The sequence below is a fragment of the Clinocottus analis genome, unplaced genomic scaffold, assembly GCF_023055335.1.
Source record: "Clinocottus analis isolate CAN_PGR_092001 unplaced genomic scaffold, fCliAna1.0.p SCAF_12, whole genome shotgun sequence".
Taxonomy (NCBI): Eukaryota; Metazoa; Chordata; class Actinopteri; order Perciformes; family Cottidae; genus Clinocottus; species Clinocottus analis.
This window is the reverse complement of record NW_027175843.1, coordinates 18,649,145-18,669,371: the sequence shown is the minus strand read 5'-3', so window position 1 is coordinate 18,669,371 and position 20,227 is coordinate 18,649,145. Positions and strand designations below refer to the sequence as shown.

Below are 20,227 nucleotides of genomic sequence, written 5' to 3'. Positions count from 1 at the left end.
TTCTGAGTGGTCGGAAAAGGCTCTGAGGAGTTGTTCAAGTGCAAGTCCATTTACCCATTTACCGTGATGAATGTCAAGGAGGCGGGTCTTACGACGATGTGAAGGGAGGTGGAAGGAAAAAACGCCAACGCGAGAACGCCGGTGCTCTGCAGAGCGGCGACAGCTGGGATCACGAAGGACGGAGGGAACGATGACCCTCGGACCCTGAGATAGACTCTGCTTTTATGCAATATAATGGCATTAATCATCCCACCATCACGCAGCAGGCAGTGCAGGAGACGCCTCAAGGTGCTCCAGGTAATGCAAACATCATGATTGTGTATTCATTAATTTAGTCAACTTTTTTTAACATTATGCATTTCAAAAGAATATTTTCTGCATTTTAAAGTCAAGTGCATCAATCTGGTGGACTTTGAGAGCATAAAGAAAAGGCTAAATGAAGAATGTTGTGCTCTTGTCAACAATGTCGGGCTCTCGTGGCCTCAACAATAACAACAACAACAACAGCCATCTTGACCAAGGAGCTGGATCTTTCACTTTCAAAACAGCACAACTAATGGATTTAAATCTGCTTTCAACTTGTGTTTCTTACTGTGACGTCATCTCTGTGATTGCTTCTATTGTCTGTTTTTACCACACAAAGTGCCTCGAGTACCCTTTAAAGTGTTATACAAATAAAATGCATTATTATTAATACATTTGATTCATCTACTGGTCTCTTTAGGTGTTTTAGAGTTGGAAAACGTTTGTTTACAGGGGTGAGTGCAGGTAAAGGAAACTGAATCATGTATCTAGTGTAAGTTCAGTGTTTTTGTTACAAAAGAAAACCAAAGACACAGTTGGGTTTTTTTTAGGAGAGAAACAGCAACGCATGACCTATTGAGTATTTCGGGACCAGGGAAACTTGAGTACAGCACAGATTCATTCAGCCTCAGGATGTCTGCAATCATTTCGAGGGTCTGGTCAGTGACGCATTCGGCCTCACAAATGCGTCACTGACCTGTGAAACTGCACGGCTTGTAACCTGCAACACATGAAACGCTTTTGAGTAGACATTAGGCCTAAAGAGGCAGCCGCTCTATCCATCTGCACGACTGTGTGTGTGTGTGTGTGTGTGTGTGTATTCATGAGAACCTACGATCAAGAATACATTTAGGAGATTAACATGTCATATGTTGCTGTTTTGCGGTGACGAGTCCGACTCCTTCACGGAGGCCAAGTTGCCAAAACAAAAGAGATAAAAAGGAAGAGACAAGGACGAACAACTTCTGTGAGATTGACACGCGCATGCTGAAAGAAAACGCTGTATCGAGACTGCTAAGCCTTGTTTTTGTGTGTCACGTTGAAGCGTTTTAGTGTAACGTTTTACACCATGTCGTTAGCGCAAAACACAAAAGTTTGGGTTTAAGGAAACAAAACCGCTAAATTGCGTTTAGCGAAAAAACATTTGTAGTTTTTAATTCCATTCTGGTAGCTAACTGGGTCAAAAGTTCAGTCGCTTTCTTTTTTGGTTTTCCACTTATTTCTTCGATTTCTTTCCCTCACGGGTCACTGGTGCTTCAAGCTGCTCAAGTTAGTAGCATGCAATCCACACAGATGAGGACTCAAATCCTAATATTTCCTGGCTTAAAGCCGTCCAGAACTTAGGCATGGAAGATTAAAAAAATGTTGAAAGTGAAATGAGAACAACGTAATGAAAAAGAAGTCACAAACATTACTAAAGTAGCTTTAAAGGTTAACAGTCAGCCATCCATCCAACCCCAAAAACACCTCTTGCACTTTTTATACACTTAGCATAGCATACCTAGCTTAGCATATTCCTGTGTGTGCGTTCACGTTGCAGCCAGTACTGACCTCACAATGTGAAATGGCCAACAAAAAGCTAGAATTTCATACTTCTTGGATGCTAAATGAGATACGAAATGTCGTGTCATTCATACGCCATTTTGGTGAAACCGAGCCGGGAATGATCCATCACTCCCTCGGTTGGTCTTTCAGGTCAGCCAGTATTCCCCATCTGTCTGCACACATCTCCTGGCTGGTCACTCAGGCATTGGCGAGGTCACCCCGGCGTACGACACGGGCACCGCCGTTAGCCTTCTGTCTCACACAACGGGGGGCGCCGCTGGTACTGGAAAAACAAAACCATCAAGTGTTTCTGAGGCCGTTCTTCAGCCGTCAAACCCCCAACGAGCCAAAGAGAGGGACCTGAGGACACTAATGTATGGGAATATAATAAATGCAAATGGAAAAACAGTCAAGACAGTCATGGCTCAGACTGAGAACACAACCAACTGCATCCTCCTCCATTTACTGCTGCTAAATATTTCATGTTCCCATCCAGACCGATCCGTCAACTCTGCATACTCTGGGTTTGTCTGGGCCATCCGTCTGCTCGGCAAAGACGAGCGACGTCTGCTCCATCCATCTCTCCCCGTATGCCCGTTTTCACTTTGTCTCCTCGGGTTTGTCTTCGTAGCGACGCCGTCTCGACATCTTTTCGGTTCGGAGCAGCTAGCGCCCGCACGAAAACGACACCAGAAGTCGCAAAATTATGGTAATTGGTATTTTTATAATTTTTTTTGGGACGGTGCTGGGTTGAACTGTCGGACCGCGCTGCAGGTTTTCTAAAAGTGACTCTGGCGCTCAGAAACACTACCACTTTCGTCCACAGGGGCCACCAAAATCCACACAAAATTAAAGTTTCTTGTCGTAACTTGAAATGACTGATGGAGTGTACTTACTTTGAGTTAAACCATGACATTTTACCAAACCAAACCAAGTAGTTGTGTTGCCTTTTTGTTTTTTTTTGTCGCAATTTACAACTTTAATCATGTTTAAAACTGCTCAAAACCTTGAAAATGCAATTTAGTTGTGTGGGATTGTCATTTTGTCGGCGACAGACCGACCAGCGCAGAGTGAGAAGCAATACCTTGTGTGTACACTCATTATATGTAGGTGAGATACCCTCAGAGATGGAAGGGAAAGAAAGCAATGCTAGGTGTGCACCTATAAATATTTCACAAGCAAATGTGTATTAATAATACAATATACAAACAGCCTTTCAGCCACCAGCAATACTTTTATTTTTTTCCAATCGAAAATCTCGGAGGAATTGTGAGCTGGTTCAGCTGAGTCTGTGTGAAGGAGAGAAGAGTTTGGAAAGTTAGAAATGTTTTCTGCCCACCGTTTCGACATTGTCATTAAATATAGAGAGTTTTCCTATAAAGGAGCAAAGAGTGAAAGAGGCTTATTCCAGTTCACACACTTGTGAGCACACTCCCATATTCTCACAGAGAGAACTTGGGTTGCTTGTTATTTTAAAGGTTTTTTATTCCACAGTAAGGGACATAAATTAAATCCAAAACTTCAATGTTAAATCTTAATGAATACGTCATTGTTTTCTACTCACAGGATGTTTTTAAACCATCGTTTTAGCAGTCTTATCCGTGCAGCCCAATCGTAGCGTTTACTATTAGTGAACCGAGCAGAACTCAAGTGGGAGGTGCAGAACACCGGCTGAACCTCACCTCTCCAAATAAAAAGAAAACAACATTTGTTTATGCTTAATATAGCAGCATTTGAAATAAATCCAATAATAAAGTTGGTAAGAAAATGTTGAATATTTTAACCCTTGTATGGTGTTCATTTTTTTGTGGGTCTGTTGGACCCGCTGTATTTTGGGGTTTTCAATTCAACACAATCAAACAATTTCACGTTAAAATACTCAACAGATGTTTTCTTCATCCCAATTAGAAGCGATATAAACAGCAAATATGGTTAATAATCTAATTTAGGTACCCAATAATCACACTTTTATTACCCGAACACCCTGTGTGTAATATAAATGTGTAGGGCAGGAGGGTTATGGTGTGCAGTCAATCAAAGTTTTGTCTGATACATGTTCTTTGCAGAAAGTGAGCCAAGGCCAATAAGTCTGAGTTTGAAAAAATAATGAATCATATTGTTTTTGTTTTGATGACAAATGAGCGTTAATGTGGTCATGCGGTGATTGAAGCTTCAAAACGGACGCCTGAAGGCATTTCCTGTGCGGACGCGTCCAACCAGGGGTCATACAAGTGGACGATGTCTTGACTAATGAAATCCTCTTGGTTTCTCTTTGGCTCTTGTGATTGCTCCACTACAATGCGCGACCAACACATTAGTCTGCTCTGCGTCTGAAGCACCTTCACACGCGTCCACTTAGTGCTTTTGCCATTTCCTCTGGATGGATCTCACCAGAAGAGATTCGTCTCGAGTGCGAAAAATGCATCAAATCAACAAAGCTTTTATGTGTGGAGAGGCTGCTCGCAGTGCGTCACGACTGAGGTTCTCAATTTCATGCAAAAAAACATGAAGTCATCAAGAATGAAGGAAAATAAAATGCAGATTGCAGTCGTCCGGTTCTGCTTGTGAAAGGAAAGCGATGCTTCATTGAAGGGTTGTGCATGCTGCGAGTGGGAAACTCAGACAAGTGCGGCTCAACATTCAAAACATTCAAGACAACATTTGACTACTAATATTTCATCCTAATTTACATTGATCTGTGAACTCGTGTTTTGCACCTCAGAGGCAACACAGTGTTTAATAAACTGTAAATAAATGGTAAATGTACTTGTACAATGCTTTTCTCGTCTTCCGACCATTCAAAGTGTTTTAACACTGCATGACATCATTCACCCATCCATACACGGATGGGAGGGTCTAAGCTGCCACACGCTCATGAGGAACATCTAACATTCATACAATATTCATACACTGTCGGCACAGCTACGGGAGCAATTTGGGGTTAAGTGTCTTGCCCAAGGACACATCAACATGGACAAGCGGAGCTGGGATTGAACCGCCGATTGAAGGACGACTCCCCTCCTCCACTGGATCCACAGTGGCCCCGACACAACAACCTTGTGTCTATTTTATTCATCTGAGCATAATTGAAAACAAAAGGCCAGATTATTTTCCTCATGTTCACATACATTATACATGTAAAAAAACAACCTTGATATAATTCCTATCAGGTGTCTTGTATTGATTTTTCAGATTGATCATTGAGCATTAAATATTAATGTGCTCTGCAAAATCCAATCTTGGAGATAAAAGCCCACATAGGATATTGGGAAAAGAATAATTTACCACAATTTTGTAGATTTTTCTGTCTTTGACAAAATACAAATCAAGAAGTTTATCAATACACGCAGGTGTTAAGCAGTATATTTGCATTAATCAATGAGCAGCGGATCCACAGCCACACACACACACACGTAAAGACGCCAAAGTCAAACAGAAGAACATGTTATGGATGTCGGGGGGCGAGGGAGAAGCTGCTGTGACCTTGTGAAGCCTGAATCTATTCATTCAAAGTATAACGCAAATGTGTGCGTGCGTAAATGTGCAGCATCCCCCCTCCAACATGGTCTGAGCGTCAGCGTCTGCTTCATTCAGTGTCACTACCGCACAAACTAAAGAAATATGCTCCTTATAGCTTCCAATTCAAGGAGCTTTTAAAGCGCAGTCTTCACAATTTAATCTCAATATAAGAAATGTCAACAAACTCAAGTCAAGCACACACACACACACACACACACACTAGCGACGCGCCACGATAAAACGTAATTTCTGGATGTGCTGTGTATAAAGGCGGCAGCGTGATGAGAGTTAAATAGAAGGTGAGCGCTTTGTGGAAGAGAGAAGATTGAAAAATTGGCTGGAGATTAAAATTTGGCGTCTGTGCTCTGAATTGTGGATGAGCGGAGGGAGAAGCAGGTGAGCGTCTGAGAGTCGGCGACAGTAAAACACGGCCTGTAAAACATTCAGGAGCGCGTTTACAGCCGTCGTTGGAAAGGTCTCCAACCACTTCGCTTGTTAAATAAGTTAAAAAAAACACTCGCAGACGCTCTTGTTCCAGCTTCACGAGAGGCTAAAGAAGTCGCCACGTCTCATTTCACACCAGAGAAACCAAACTAATCTCCTCACACGCTCATCGCGTGTTGACACGTTGCATTGAGAGCAACACACACGTGACACTTAGAGGCATTAATGATGCATTTTAAGCATCTAACATCTGGTTCTTTGTCAGCTGAATCAATTTGCATATTTGTTCGTGATGCTGACGGGCCAGTCAAACTTTTTCTCACACGGTCAAACATCTTTTTTGCTTCACCGTTGTGTGTAAAAACAGACGCGGCGCCAGTGGACCCGGCAATACATCTGTAGCATCGCCTTGTTCCACTTCTGACTGTACCAACTATATTTAAAATTACAACAGATAAGATATTTAAGATAAGAGATGTATTTATTTTGGGTGCACGATTAGCTTTTTGCTGACTCTCATGTGTACCGTTAAAGTCGGGTTACGAGCCGCTCCTACCGTCGGTGGGTTTCCCCGCTGTTGCGTGCTAGCGTTGTTGCTGCTAGCTCCCTGCTACTGCTGCTGCTACTGCCCGCGTCCCTGCTGCATGCGTCGGGCGTCGAGCCGGAGCTGGTCCTGCTACCTTCTGTGGTTGTTGGGGAGCTAGCAAGGAGCTAGCAGAGGGCTAGCAGCAGCGTTAGTGGAGCGCTAACAGCAGCGCTAACGAGGAGCTAGCAGAAGCGCTACCTGGCTACAGCGGGGACACCCGCGAAGGTAGTAGCGGCTTGTAACCCGTCTTTTACAGACATACGCTAAAAAGCAGTTGGCAAATGTTCTTGTAGAGTCCTGACTTAGTTATTTACTTTGTGTGTAGTACGATGAGGCCGAGGTCGCCTGGACCGCTCCATCTTTGCTGTCTTCACGACAGGGACGGCGATGTATATGAATGTCACAGCTCTGCCTGCATCAACAGCTGTACGCTGGACACAAACCTGAGCATGAAACTCAAAACCACATTTTAAAAAGGATTCACTGAAGCATAGCCTTCTTTTTCCCTCGTTCTGCTTCATACTGCGTGTCAAAGTCAATTTAATGTATTAAAAAAAAGTGTAACCGCGGGTGTTTATGGTCGTGGCGGCATAATCAGCCCATAAAGAGTGGAGCACAACAAGACGTCCTGGTAGGAAGATGTTATTGGAGCTGTACATTCAGTAGCATCCCCACCGCAGCAGTCAAATCAGACCAGTCTCAAACTAATTGTGCGGTCAAACCAGAACTAGCCATGCAAAATACACTCGTGCCATGTGGCAAAATATACCAAACAGGTCAGGAAATGGTGAAGCGGGCGGAGAAGGGCTGAAACTAAAATGTCTGGCGAGCTAACCAAAGCTTTAACAAGCTGTAAAATTATACATTATCCCTCTGACATTGTCCTCGCAGTCGAACAACCTGCCTGAATCCTTTTGTTGTGCAGTTACACACACACAAAAGTGTCCAAACAATCAATACTAATAAATGTCAGCCCTCTCTCTCTCTGACTGACTGGGCATTAGACATCAAACGAGCCTTGATAGTTCGCGGGTCAAAGGTCAGCCGTGGGATCAATGGTCATTGAGAATCCGTCAGTCGGACCGAACCTGAAGATGAAGTGACTCTCTTTCCCTCCTTATTTCCAAATAAACAACATTCTTAACACACACACACACACGCACATCGTGTTTGGCATTTTAATAATGCTCACGCCGTAATCTAATTGACCGCACGCAGAACCGCGGCACTCCAACAATTCGGTTGAGGGAGAATCATGCGCAGAAGTCTCCCTCATCAATTTGACACCGTGCCATAACTGCGTAATCTTGCCGGCTATATTAAGAAAGGTGGCGATTACGCAAACGGCTGGAAGCCAGCAATGCGATGCATGAAAAGCCAAACACACACACACACACGCACACACACACACACACACACACTGTACCCAAACGTGGGTGCATACAGCCAATTAGTTTGACAGTGGAGACCTGTGGAGTTAAGAGTAGCAGTCAGTCACCGTGGCTTCTTCCCGGAGCTGACGGGACCGGATTAGAGGGAAATGAGAAGGAATAATATAAATACCTGCTGGGAGTAATGATACGTTGCACACAACTAGGAGGTCGCAAGTCCCCCAATTGAAATCTCCAACTACCGACCTCCAAGCGTCGCAGGTGTGCGATGCCAAACGCAAACTTAAAAAAAACGTCAACACAAAACTTTTACTTCCTCAAGTGAACTCTCTGCAGTGCAGCCTCCACAGCTCTTCTGGCATTTTTAACGTTTTAGCGCATAACTTTTGTGCACATAACTTGAGCCTCTTAAGAACATGGCGCCAAATTTTGACGTCAATATATATGCAAAGCAGGTTTTACTATAGATGATAGTATGCATTATTTTAAACAAATCCAGGCAAACATATACCTAACGTCTCCTTTTAGTTTATCATGCCCCGAGTTCACGAGTACTGACTCTGACTTTTTATCTTTCTTTATCCAGCAGGAGGAGCGGGTTGTCTTGAACGCAGCATAAGACTCATACTGTCCCGTGGTTGCTAATTTACCTAGATTTACATATCCTTTTAGGATAAAGGCAAATATTGTCAAACAAATGCACTTGAACGAAACCTTGTCTTCCTTTAAGGAAAGGCAAATGATATTACTAACAGTGTATATACCCAACAAATTGTTGTTATGTTAGGTGGGCAACATATCGAAGCTTATTTCTCCAGAGCAGCCCTGTTCATTGGCCAACGTCTCTATCAACGAGCTAATCCCTCTCAGTCACAGACTGTATATATAAGAAGTGGACAAAGTTGTCGACACGTCACCCATTGGTTGTTGGACTCCAGGTTTGAAGCCTTGAGTTCGTCATCCTGAGGCGTCGCCATCTTGACTTTTTGTAACCGGTGAACGGTAGCGACCTGTCAATCACCTTGTAGTCCCGCCCTGAAGCATACTGGGATTTCTGGTCTATTTGACTCCAGATGGAGCACAATTTACAAAATGAACATCATGTTTCACTGAAGAAGACTTGAAACTAGACATTGAGACCATGAACAATGTTTACTGGGGGAATAAATCAAGAGAGAAGTAGAGTCATTTTCTATAGATTTCTATACAACCAGAGGAGTCGCCCCCTGCTGCTTATTTGAGAGAATGCAAGTTTAAAGCAACTGGTGGTTGCCGCCTGCTCAACAACACAATTTTGTTGCATTGTTAGATCACATGTCTGAATACTGTGAGCTACTTAAGCACAGACCTCTTCGTCAGAGATGAAGACAATATAAAAGGTTCAGGAACACAAAATAACAACAACGGTTCGGGTTGTGTCTTTGGGACCTCGTAAAGCCGAGTCAAGCCAATCAGTCTTGTCCAGAAACACAACCGACTCTCGCTGACCACCTGCCACTCGCCGAGCCCTGCCGTGGAAAACAGCATTGTTTTTCTTTATTGGAACATTGCTTAGTCACTGGCCTTTTGATGCTGCAAGAGAGCCTTCCCCAAAGTCAATATTTGCTTCAATTACACAAAAGCAGGAAGAGATGGCAAACTGGAGAGTCGTGGCCCGGGCTAATGATGCAATACGATGGTCATCTACCAAATCCAAACACAAACAAATGGACGCGAGCGCACGTTTCATAAATAGGAGCGTGACCAATTTACACACGAAAAACACGGACGCGCGATTGGATTAAGAGGTGCTTTGAGAACGCCGTGGCGGTAATCTCTGAAAGGGCCGTTCAGTGTCTCGTCCGTCTTCGGCAGCGAGCAGGTTGGAGGTGGAGACTGACATTCCCCAGGCACTCGCTGCCAAGTCCTGTTTGGGTCACTTGGCTCTGACGCCGTGTCTGTTTGACTGACTGTCTGGCCGACTGACTGAAGAGACTCCGACTGCCCCGCGCCACCTTTAACCCTCCTCCACGCCATATGCCACGATCTATTTATTCCCCTTAGCAAGGCTTTTAAATAAAATAAAATTTCAAATTCTGCTTAAGATTTCCTTCTTTTCTTAATTCCAACACGATGCTCCTTCAAGATAAGACAACATTTTAAATTAAAAAAAAAGAAAATAATCGATTACTGATTTTCCATGCAGCCTTTTCTGTTCGGAAACTTTCAAAGGGTGGATCAAATCCACATTTTTTTCTGAGTTTCTCAAATGGGAACGTCCACCCGGCCATTTGCAAAACGTATGACCAAAGGTAGGTTACCAAAGTAAGTCATTGGAGCCTTGTGGCTTTGAAGACAGCGATATAACGGCTATTGGAAGAGGCCGTGTGTCGATGAGGTGCAGAAAAACATATCTCGTGTGGTTGATGATACAAAATCGTATTCATACAACACATATCAAAAGCAGTGGTAATGTATTTCCCAGGCAGGCATAAAAAGAACAAAGGATGCAGCGACACACACATTTCTCCATAAATAAATATGTATGAACACACATGAATCCAAACGTGATCTGCAAACCATACGAACAACCAACGAGCCTGGAGATCGAAACTAACAGGAAGTCATTTTTTCTGTGACTTCCTGTTATTACTTTGAAGGCAGCTGAAAACTGACCAACTTGATCGCAGTTTCTTGAACGCCTCCCGCAGCGGCCGCCTGATTCCAGGCGAGGCGCAGCGCTAACGAACGAGCTCATTGTCTTCAAAGCCATTAGACTTCAATAACAAAAAAAGGAATTTAACTTCACGGATCGGTGGGAGTTGCCGGTCTGCCGCTGCATCGATCGGTTAGTTTGTGGTATTGTCTGACTTATGGATCTGAACCAATTTCCCCCAACAGTGTTGTCCTGTATGCTCGCCGGTGACTCAGACGGTCATATTGCACAATGAACGGATAAGGATGGATGTTTAGAACATCATGCAGAAACCTGTGTCAGATCATGTGCAGAAAAGTTGTGTGTAAACAGCATTTTGACACTCAGACATGCAAACGTGATTTGAATGTTTGGATTTGAATACCATGGATGTTTAGCTGCTAGCATGGCTACAAATATATAAAATATTAGGTAAAAAACGAGTATGTTTGAGTGTTGCAGCTTGTAAGAGGCATACCAAACTGTTGAATTTGGGCAAAAGCTCACAAAAGTTTGGCAGCGGGCGCAACAATCAAGCGGTGAAAACGTTCCGGTCAATTTTTTTGCCCGTTCACGTTGTCACGTATTCACATTTCGGTCAACTTTGTTGCCGCTTCAGTTCCAATGTACCCAAACTTATGGCCGGCTGCCAGCGAAGTTAATGAAACCATTTCTTGGCAATGATATGTTTGATTTAGGCTGGAGTCATCAATCCCCCGTTGGCAGATTTCAGATAACTGTGAAGTAGAAGCCTCTAGAACCACGCATGGAGCTGGCTGCAAAAGATCTTATTGATGATGCGGGCGTTAATTGAAACATCTGTTTTCTCTCTTTAATGACGTGCAAGGAGAGAAAATGACTGAGAACAGCGGCGGGCGTTTGTTTCTCCTCGTCAAAGTGTGTTTGGGACGTGGCGTCCTCTTCTCGTCCTTGTTTATGCACATATATTTGCGTCTCTGACAGAATGACATCCTCTGGCATTACGGAGGGCTGCGTGTCCATATGTGCTGTACTGTATGTTCGACTGCATTAATGTTTTTTTTTATCTTCTTTGACCCGAGAGACGGAAGGATGCGCCCCTTGGGGACATTACGCTCCATCTGGTGACTTCAGAGTGCTGTTCAGCCCACAGCGACTCACTTATATAGACGTGAACTTTACTGCGTCCAGCATAGAAACGACCACACGGTCGTTTTCCGAGGCCGAAAAGCTGGTGTCTGCGTCTCCACAGAGTGTCTGGGAGAATGCATGACACCTCTCACGACATACCTGCGTCACCGGTCGCAGCGTCTGTAAGCTACTGTTGGCTTCCACCTCACCGGGAGAGAAAAGGAAAACGCCCTCTGATCTGTGCAGGTTGGCGGCGCCGTGACTCACACATCATACGGCGTTTGGCATCTGGTTCAAAGCAGACCCGGCTGCAGCAGAGGGTTCGGCCACATGTGGATGTATATGAAGCTGAAGCTGTTATGTGTGCATTAGGACCACAGAATGGTAAATACAGGGTTTATGGAGATGGCCGGCCATTTTCTAAAACATTTATTGCCTGGCGTAGGATTAAAATGTTCGCTGAATTGGAACCAAGGGGTTTAGCACAAAGCGTGAAAACTACACGGAAGTATGTGGATATGCCTTTGGCCATATGATGTCACAAATGCGTGTGTACAGGTGTAATAAAATAGAGTTTATCTCATTTTAAATTGTTCGCTTTGCTTTTTTACGCTGCTGTTACGTCTCAAATCCCATTGAACCTATTTTGTCTTTTCCTATAGTGGAATTTAAAATATAAGAATAAAAGAAATTGGACCGCGAGCAGGTTATTACAGCTAATAACAAAACAATATGACCGTGTGTGTGTGTGTAGAAACACTGCAGGCCTGCAAGGATAACAGCCTTAGCGAACGCAGCTATATTTAATATATAGTCAAGTCTTTTAATGATTTTATTTCATTAACTTGAGGTTTAGGCCCGAGACAGATCAGAACCTGTACACATAATTGAGCTGGCACTCAAATTTGCCTAAAACAAGGCAATTTCAAAAGAAAAGGTTTTCGGAAATTTGCCAGGAAAGACAATCTAATGGCTTTTCCATCTGCCCCTTTCTCTGACACGGTGGTAAAGTCCTGAGCCTAATACAGCCGGAGCTTCGATTCATCTGCTTCCAATTGGAACATATTACCTTAGAGCCGCTTTAAATGTAACCCCGGCCCCCCCGTCGCTTTGGCTTCATCACTTTCATTTACTACTAATACAGTCCCGGGCTCAGTCCGCCTCATCCTGCACATCTTTTGCTTCCTTCCTTTCCGCAGATGGTGACATCCTCATTGACCACCTGGTTCGGCGTCTATTTCGAGCTCGGCCTTTTGTGTGATTCTTCTTCCCGCCTCTCCCCGTCTCTCCCCGTCTCGTGCCGCTTCCCACGGCCGACCTGTCGGTCCGCCGGGCCCGCGGCGAATTCTTTAACTCACGTCAACTGAAAGATTGCTCCAATTATGCTTTTGACAATGCTGGATTCTAAAAAAAGCAACTGCACACTTGACATTTTGACATCCGTTTCTTCCGGCTCATTTCAAGCGCCCCTATAGCGCTGTCTGGGTACTTAGCTGTATTATAAGGTCTGTTGAATGGCAGCAGACACGTTATTCTGTATTATAACTTCTGTCCAATAGTGTTCTTTGATACGCACTTTTAGTTATGTTATGTGTAGCAACCGGTGCAGAGTACCGCAACGAGGCTGACGGACAAAAAGCTTTTTACAGAATACAAAAAGGGAAAGTGACGTATGATACACAAAGTTCTGTTCCCGCACTGCTTATTTCTCGCCTCAAAGGTTTTCAGAAACACACTTTAGTTATCGTTTAGATAACGAAGACGTCTGCGACTCGGCTGCCGTGATGAAAACAGTTGAGCCAAAAAATCCCACCGGCCGGAGACGACGTTTTCCTGTGGCGTACTTCGGCTCTACACACTTTATAAATAGGAAATTACAACTGTGGTCAGGAAAATGGGACCCAGAATTGGGTCTGCATAATTGTGGAGCAGCTTCTCGAGGTTTGGGGGCATTTAAGAAATGTCTTCTTTTTTTTTTTAAACAAACAAAGATGGAGAGAAAGAAAGCAATCCAGTAGAAAAAAGTCCTACCAGTCCTCCAGGCGTTATCCTCTATAATTGGGAATCCTTTTAAGTCACTACATATGTTGCCTCAGTGAAGTGAGTCACCAACACGTGGGTGATGAAAGCATCCGTATTGATTATTTTAAACAGACAGCCATTGTAAATAATATATGACTGTTTGGGTAGCTATTGATTATGACTAACCCGTCGCCTTCAGAAACGCTGTCACCAGAGAGAGAGAGAGTGTGTGTGTGTGTGTGTGTGTGTGTGTGTGTGTGTGTGTGTGTGTGTTTTCCTACCTTAGGTCACCTTCAGGAACTCATTTCAGACTTAAGACCAGTTCAATGAGAACGGCTTTTCAAAGACAAGAGCCATGTCCCCAACTGGGGAAAAAAAAGATGATTTTTGGGTCAATGGTGGATCTTCGGGTTCAGGAAAAAAAATCTCCCGGAAATGAAGTTAAGTATGTCACGTCGTCGCCAAGTGACGATGCGTTTCAAGAGAAAACAAGCCGGCGGGCCTTCGGGTTTCCAGCCCCCTCAGGGAGCATTTTTCTGTGTCTGGAGACTGGAAGTTATCCGAGACCCGATTCACAGGCGAGCAGAGTTCTCTCATCATTTATTATCAACTTCATAATCTGACTGCCGGTGCGGCACAAGTGCAGAGAGGAGATTGTTGAATTCAGAAATAACGAAGTGAGCTCACTTTGTGCGAGAGCTATCTTGATTATAAATGATGTGAAGAGCGTGCCTGCCTAACTGATGGTTTTATTAATTCTCCGTCCCTATCACAGTCCTCATGACTAATGGACGGGGGGGGGGCCTCGTGTAACTCGGTGAGATGTGTGTTATGCAGGCGGTGCAGCGATGTGGCACATGTGTGAGTCTTCGGTGGATTCCTGCAGGTGAGGATGCGCGTCGTGAGGGTTTATCGCGGCGTTAGTGGACCGGCGGGCGGAAAAAGAGGAGAGAGCGAGTAGAGGAGGTCGCTGACAGCACGAGAAGGGAGTGAAAACAACATGGCTGCCAGCAGCATCGCTCCTTTCATAAGTTCACGCGAGCGTCTCAAGCGAAGTCACCGACCTTGTTAAAATCCATTTTTATCTGTGATTGTAGCTGATTTATTAACATCCTCTTGCTTATAAGTATTCCCACTTTTATTGACCAAGATATATTTCTGCCTAGACCCTGATCTGTCAATCTCTCTTCCCGCCCCTTTACACCCATTAATGTTACGTTTTGATCACATCTGCCAGCACCTCGACCACACCGCACAGCTTTTATGACTTCCCTTTAGCCTCCTGATTACCTCCACACCCTTATTTATTCCTCTCTGACATCGATCACTCCCCCACCTCTCTCTTCCTTCCCTCTCTCTCCTTTTCCTTCCTCCCTGTTTTCTCCAGTAGTGACAACGAGGAGCAGATTGCGAACCTGCAGGCTGAGCTGCTGCACAAACACAAGCACGACAACACGTTTTACTCGTCTTGATTCGTCTTTATTTGTTCAATTCTTATGAATGTTGGCGCCATCTTGTGTAACGTAGATCCAAATCACGTGGCGACCTCGTGGAGTTTCGTATAATCGAAGCTCTGAGTTGTGACCACCGGCTGGCAACGCTGGTTAATGCCGTCGAAGGCGCTCTCTCGATGTAATGTGGCCTCTGTCGTCATTATCATTTGTCTCATTCACAAAGACTTTACTCAGCTGTTTGCCACGCACTCGCACTGCAACACAATACATTATTTATCCGCGCAATCCTTTTTCGACCCGTTGACCCATTTTTAAAGGACCGCCATGAAAGTTTATGGTCTCCGGAGGATTCTTTGACTTTCCCTCTTGGGTCACGGTAAAGTTAACATGTTCTCTGCATTGAAATATCTCCACATCTACTGTGCTGGGTCGCTTGATTCGGAGTTTTTGCACACACATCCAGTCGTGTCACGGCTGAAACCCCAATCCGATGAATAAAATGTTCAACGTTGGCTTGGTGGCGCGGCTGACGATTGACCTTTTTTTAAGCGGTTGTCTGGCCTGAAGCGACAGAGCCGGGTCGTTATCAAGCCCACCGTCATACCTGTTCCCCGCCTGCCGAGAAGCCGGGAGGAGGGGGAAGAGTGTGTGGGGGGGAAAACACACACCTGAGACACAACAATGCTTCACCGCTAATCTGTGCTGTCAACACACACACACTGGCACACGGGAACAGATGTGCACAGATGCACAGGCACGACGAAGCGCTGACAGCCGTGTACACTTGTTTTCTCACCCCCACACACATGCACACAGACACACATGCACACAATCAGGTGAGTAAAGGGCGATATACACTCTTGCAACTACAACTGCGGCTGGCCACGCAGTTGCAGCGACGGACTCGTGTTGGTTTATGGTTCCCGCCTTTTCCATACGCCGGAACAGCAGGCGGCACAACGACCATTTAGAGTCGATCTGCACATCAACTTTCACCGACATCTCCCTCCAGGAATTCACCTCCATCTGCGTGTCCTTATACTCCGTCAGTATGCAGGACCTCTTCGGCCAAACGTTCTTCAACGGGATCCATTGTTCGTGTTTCTGCTACGGCTTTTAAAAATGGCGGTATTATGCTGTGAAACCGGAAATGCGAGACTCAGAAAGGACGTGGTCAGCAGAATAATCACAGCCTTGCGGGCTGCGAACGACTCGCGTAGCTTTGACGGATAGTCAGACATTTTGGGCGACGCACGCAAGATGGCTAACGGGACTACGCAAGAGGCCCTTGCGGGTCTTGCGTGCTTGCATCTCTGCATAAAACCTGAGTATAAAGCAGCCTTAAGGCGAGGAGGGAGGTGACTAAGAAGGGAGGAGGGACGTGGCACAGAGGGATGAGGGAGCGAGACCATATACTTTATCTCAGCTGTTGCAGAGAGACGGAATAAACTTATCGGAGACCGGCGCCAACGGGCTTTGTGGAGAAGTGAGTGTTACTGTATGTGTGATAAGACTGAGAAGATGGAAGTGAGAGAAGTTGGATGTAAAAATGGTGCAATTGTCCCCCTCCTCTATTCATGCAAGATATGTGGGTTTATCTGCTTTTCCTTAAAACGTAAGCCATGAATCAGTCCATGTCACTTTTATTGATTTACTACCTAATTCATTTGCTGCAGCTGTGGGATGTCTCCATGAATCCCCAACGTTGGTGCAAAATTGGCAACGAGAGATGTAAAGACACCGGTTCCCCGGCAGATTTAATTCTATTCTATTCTTAAAACAGTGTAGGTGTAACTGAGTAACTGGGAAGAGACAGTCTGACACCAGGCAGAGACTCAGATAAATAAGGACGCTCAAGAAAAAATTGGACATCTTAAAAAAAACAACCTTTTTCTTTCTTGATCAGCGACGGTCAGGCTACACTTTCAACGACAATGAGGTTCATTGTCATTTCACTGGCGTGTCTCCATGCAGCTAAACCTCTTTTTGGATTAAAACAAAATGAAGCCTGAGAGAAGGAGCGAGTACTAGCAGGCTGGTTGCAGAGCGAGCGCCGGTGCAGACACGCTCACGTGACGCGCAGGGCTCAGGCCCCTAACCTGATTAAGGCCGAGCCAAGACCCACTCAATTAATAGGACCAATTGGCTCGTTTAGTCCCACACAGCTGTTGCCTCTTTTTTTTTTTTAGGAAGCCCAGCAGCAAATGAGCATTGATTGAACCGTGCAGGAGGTTTACGGTGAGTCTTCAGAGGACTGAGCTGTTTCCTCAGTTTCCTCCAGACTGTAATTTTCGCATACGAGCAGATATAAAATGATTTCTATTTGGCTACAGCGTTCGTCATGCGAAGGGGCCTAAAAATAATCGCCGTTCTCCAAGTGTATGATTCAGAAGCTGTGACGTGATGCAGCGCTTCAAAAAGGGTTTCAGTGCACATCTGTTGCCTCCACGCGGCTCGCAAGCTAACGGCGCTTCAAAGCACTAACAGCGGTGTTAGCGAGCGGCGTTGGCGAGCGGCGTTATCTTGGGGGGAAAAGAGACACAGAACTGTGAACAGGAACGGTGTTACACGAGGTAAACAGAGAGGCCGAGCCTTACTCCACTATGTCTTTACTTGTCAAACTGTCGTTTGCTGCTTTATTATTGCTTAGGAAACAAACCTCAAACTTAGCTCCTTAGCTCTTTTTTTTTTTTACCTGTAGCGCAGTGGTGCTCTGGTGATGCACATGTGTAGTAAGCAGGTCTAGATATGAGCATTTTTGTGTGAAATTCTCCCGCTTTTCACAGTGAAATACAGTTTGACAGCCGACCTGCATCTCTTTCATCAGTAGTTTGGCACTAATGTGCGGAAAGCTTCAGGTAATGCAGCACGGATCGGTGTCCGTGCACATTAGGGCTGCAGTTAACAATCAATTTCATTATTGATTCTTTTGTCAATTCCTTTATTTATTTATTTTTTCTGCTTTGTTTTTTACAATCAATCCAAAACTCCTTTAAAACGGACACCACAGTTTAAAAAAAACTAAAGGTGACGTCTTTAAACTGCATTTTCTGTCAGACTAACCGTCAAAAACAAAAAAGACATTCACTTGACAATTATATAAAACAGAGAAAATATTCACATTTGAGAAGCTGAGAGCCGCCAGTGTTTGGCTCATAAATAACTTCAATTGATTAATTGATTATTTGAATAGTCGGTTATACATTTTCCGTTGATGGACTCATTGATTAACTGACAAGTTTTTACAGTCCTGATGCAAATACTGACCATAAAAAGAGAATCGATATCTGCTATGATGTCATCCACCTCATTAAGCACAGATTATTTATCATCGTCGTTCCAAAAAAAAGTCCAACGTCCCCGAGGCTGCAGGTTGGATTCATTCAGTCACAACATGGCAGTTGACTGAGTTCTTAAAGCCGTTGAAGTCCCCGTCTCATGTCGCCTGACTTAAATTATTCAATGTGGGAAAATACATTTTAGATTCGGGAATAAAGAAAGCGCTGCTATCAGTTTGGTACTCGGTGTTTGAGCATGAGACAAAAGCTCGGTGTTCACGTTAGAATGGAGCAGTGCTAACAATGAAACGTACAAGTTCCTCAGCGTTTATGGAAACAGGCTAGTAGTTCGGTGTTTCAACAACATCTCCATCAGCCGATATTTTTCCCGCCGTGTGACGATGTTGTCGTCAAGCTAACCTGGATGTGCACACTTCCCCTCCTTTGCCACTTCGGTGTCGGGGGGGAAAAATCAGTACAAAAAAGTTGCTGGAGCCCAGTGGACTTGAGTCCCACATGGAAGCAGATGTGCTCCTGTGATTGTTTGGAAAATGAAGGAGACGTCTGATTGGCTGTTGGGGAGTTTAAGAAAAACAACAACTCACAATGGCAGTGGAGTGACACATGACAAGCAGTTTGTAGACGCAGCCTCGACAGTTTGTACACACCAAAAAATCCTTTTGAATGCAAATATTTGAGGATTGTGCATGAGACGACCATGAATGTGTTCGTGAATGTTATTTTCGTGCACACTGAAAGTTGTTGTTTTTTTTAGCAGGGGGAGCGATTTATATATAAATCGCAGAATACATTTGTGAATTCGTTAATATTTAGAGAGGCCGGGCCGCGCACCAAAGCAGCTAATTGTCTCCAACCGGAGGAAAATGAAGGGCTTTCAGGTACGGCGTCTGGCAGAGATGAGTGGCTTTTTAAAGTCATCATGACTGCCATTTGATCACAATCACAGCAAAAGCTTTTTCTCTCTCTCTCTCTATTTCTCCTCCTCATCCTCCCCCCTCACACACACACACAGCTTCCATCAGCCCCACAGATAGACACACAACTGGCCTTCTTCTCCTCCATTCTCCCTCAAGTGTCTGATTTAATGTGATGTACGAATATCCCTCCATTTATAAAATAAAAAACACACACAGCTGCATGTTTGTCACATGCCATAGGCCCATTATGCATTCATGTTCAAGACATCCCCCCCCATCCCTCCTCCCACCAGACACCGCTACACAACATTCTCCCATCATTCACACACACACACACACTCACGCCCTCCCCAACCCCCCACAACCTCTCATTTTCGCCCCCTCTACCTCCTCCTCCTTCCCTTCCCCCTCCTCTCCCTCCCCCTCCTCCTTTTTCTGACAAGCAGAAAGGCCACGATGAATTCTTGACATCCACACGAGTTAATTACAATGACTGCACATTGCACTGCTGGAGACGTGTAATTATCAGCACCTCGGCAAATGGGAGGCCTGTGTTTTAGCCACGGGAGGAGAAACAGCTCGGCGTCAGACCACTTCGAGACACAATGAGATCTAATCTACAAGACACGAGCATCTCCATCCTGTTGGATTTGTCTGTGAGGGGGCCGCAGATTACAGTGTGGACCTGAAGTATTTGAAGACTCTTTGTCACGTGGCACTCAACAACAGCGGAGACATGCAGCGTGAGCGTTGAGGCTATTAGTTTCATTTGAACCCAACAGCATGATCCGGCGGCGACCGCTGACTTTGCTTATCAAAGTGGGAGCATTTAAATGTCAAAACACAGAGGCAATGGATGCGTTTGTGGTGGACAGTGTGTTGACAGGGAGGAGAGGACTTTGGGTTGAGCTGGGGATCTTCTTCTTCTGTCACGCTGCCACGCAGACTGTAACTGCGGCTCCA

The 20,227-nt window shown here is 44.8% G+C and overlaps 1 protein-coding gene across 1 annotated transcript in view; it reads right to left on the bottom strand.

Annotated features, from left to right (window-relative positions):
- kcnh3 (potassium voltage-gated channel, subfamily H (eag-related), member 3) overlaps positions 1–20,227 on the bottom strand; it is a 117,928-nt gene that overhangs the window by 96,457 nt on the left and 1,244 nt on the right. The window lies entirely within an intron of this gene.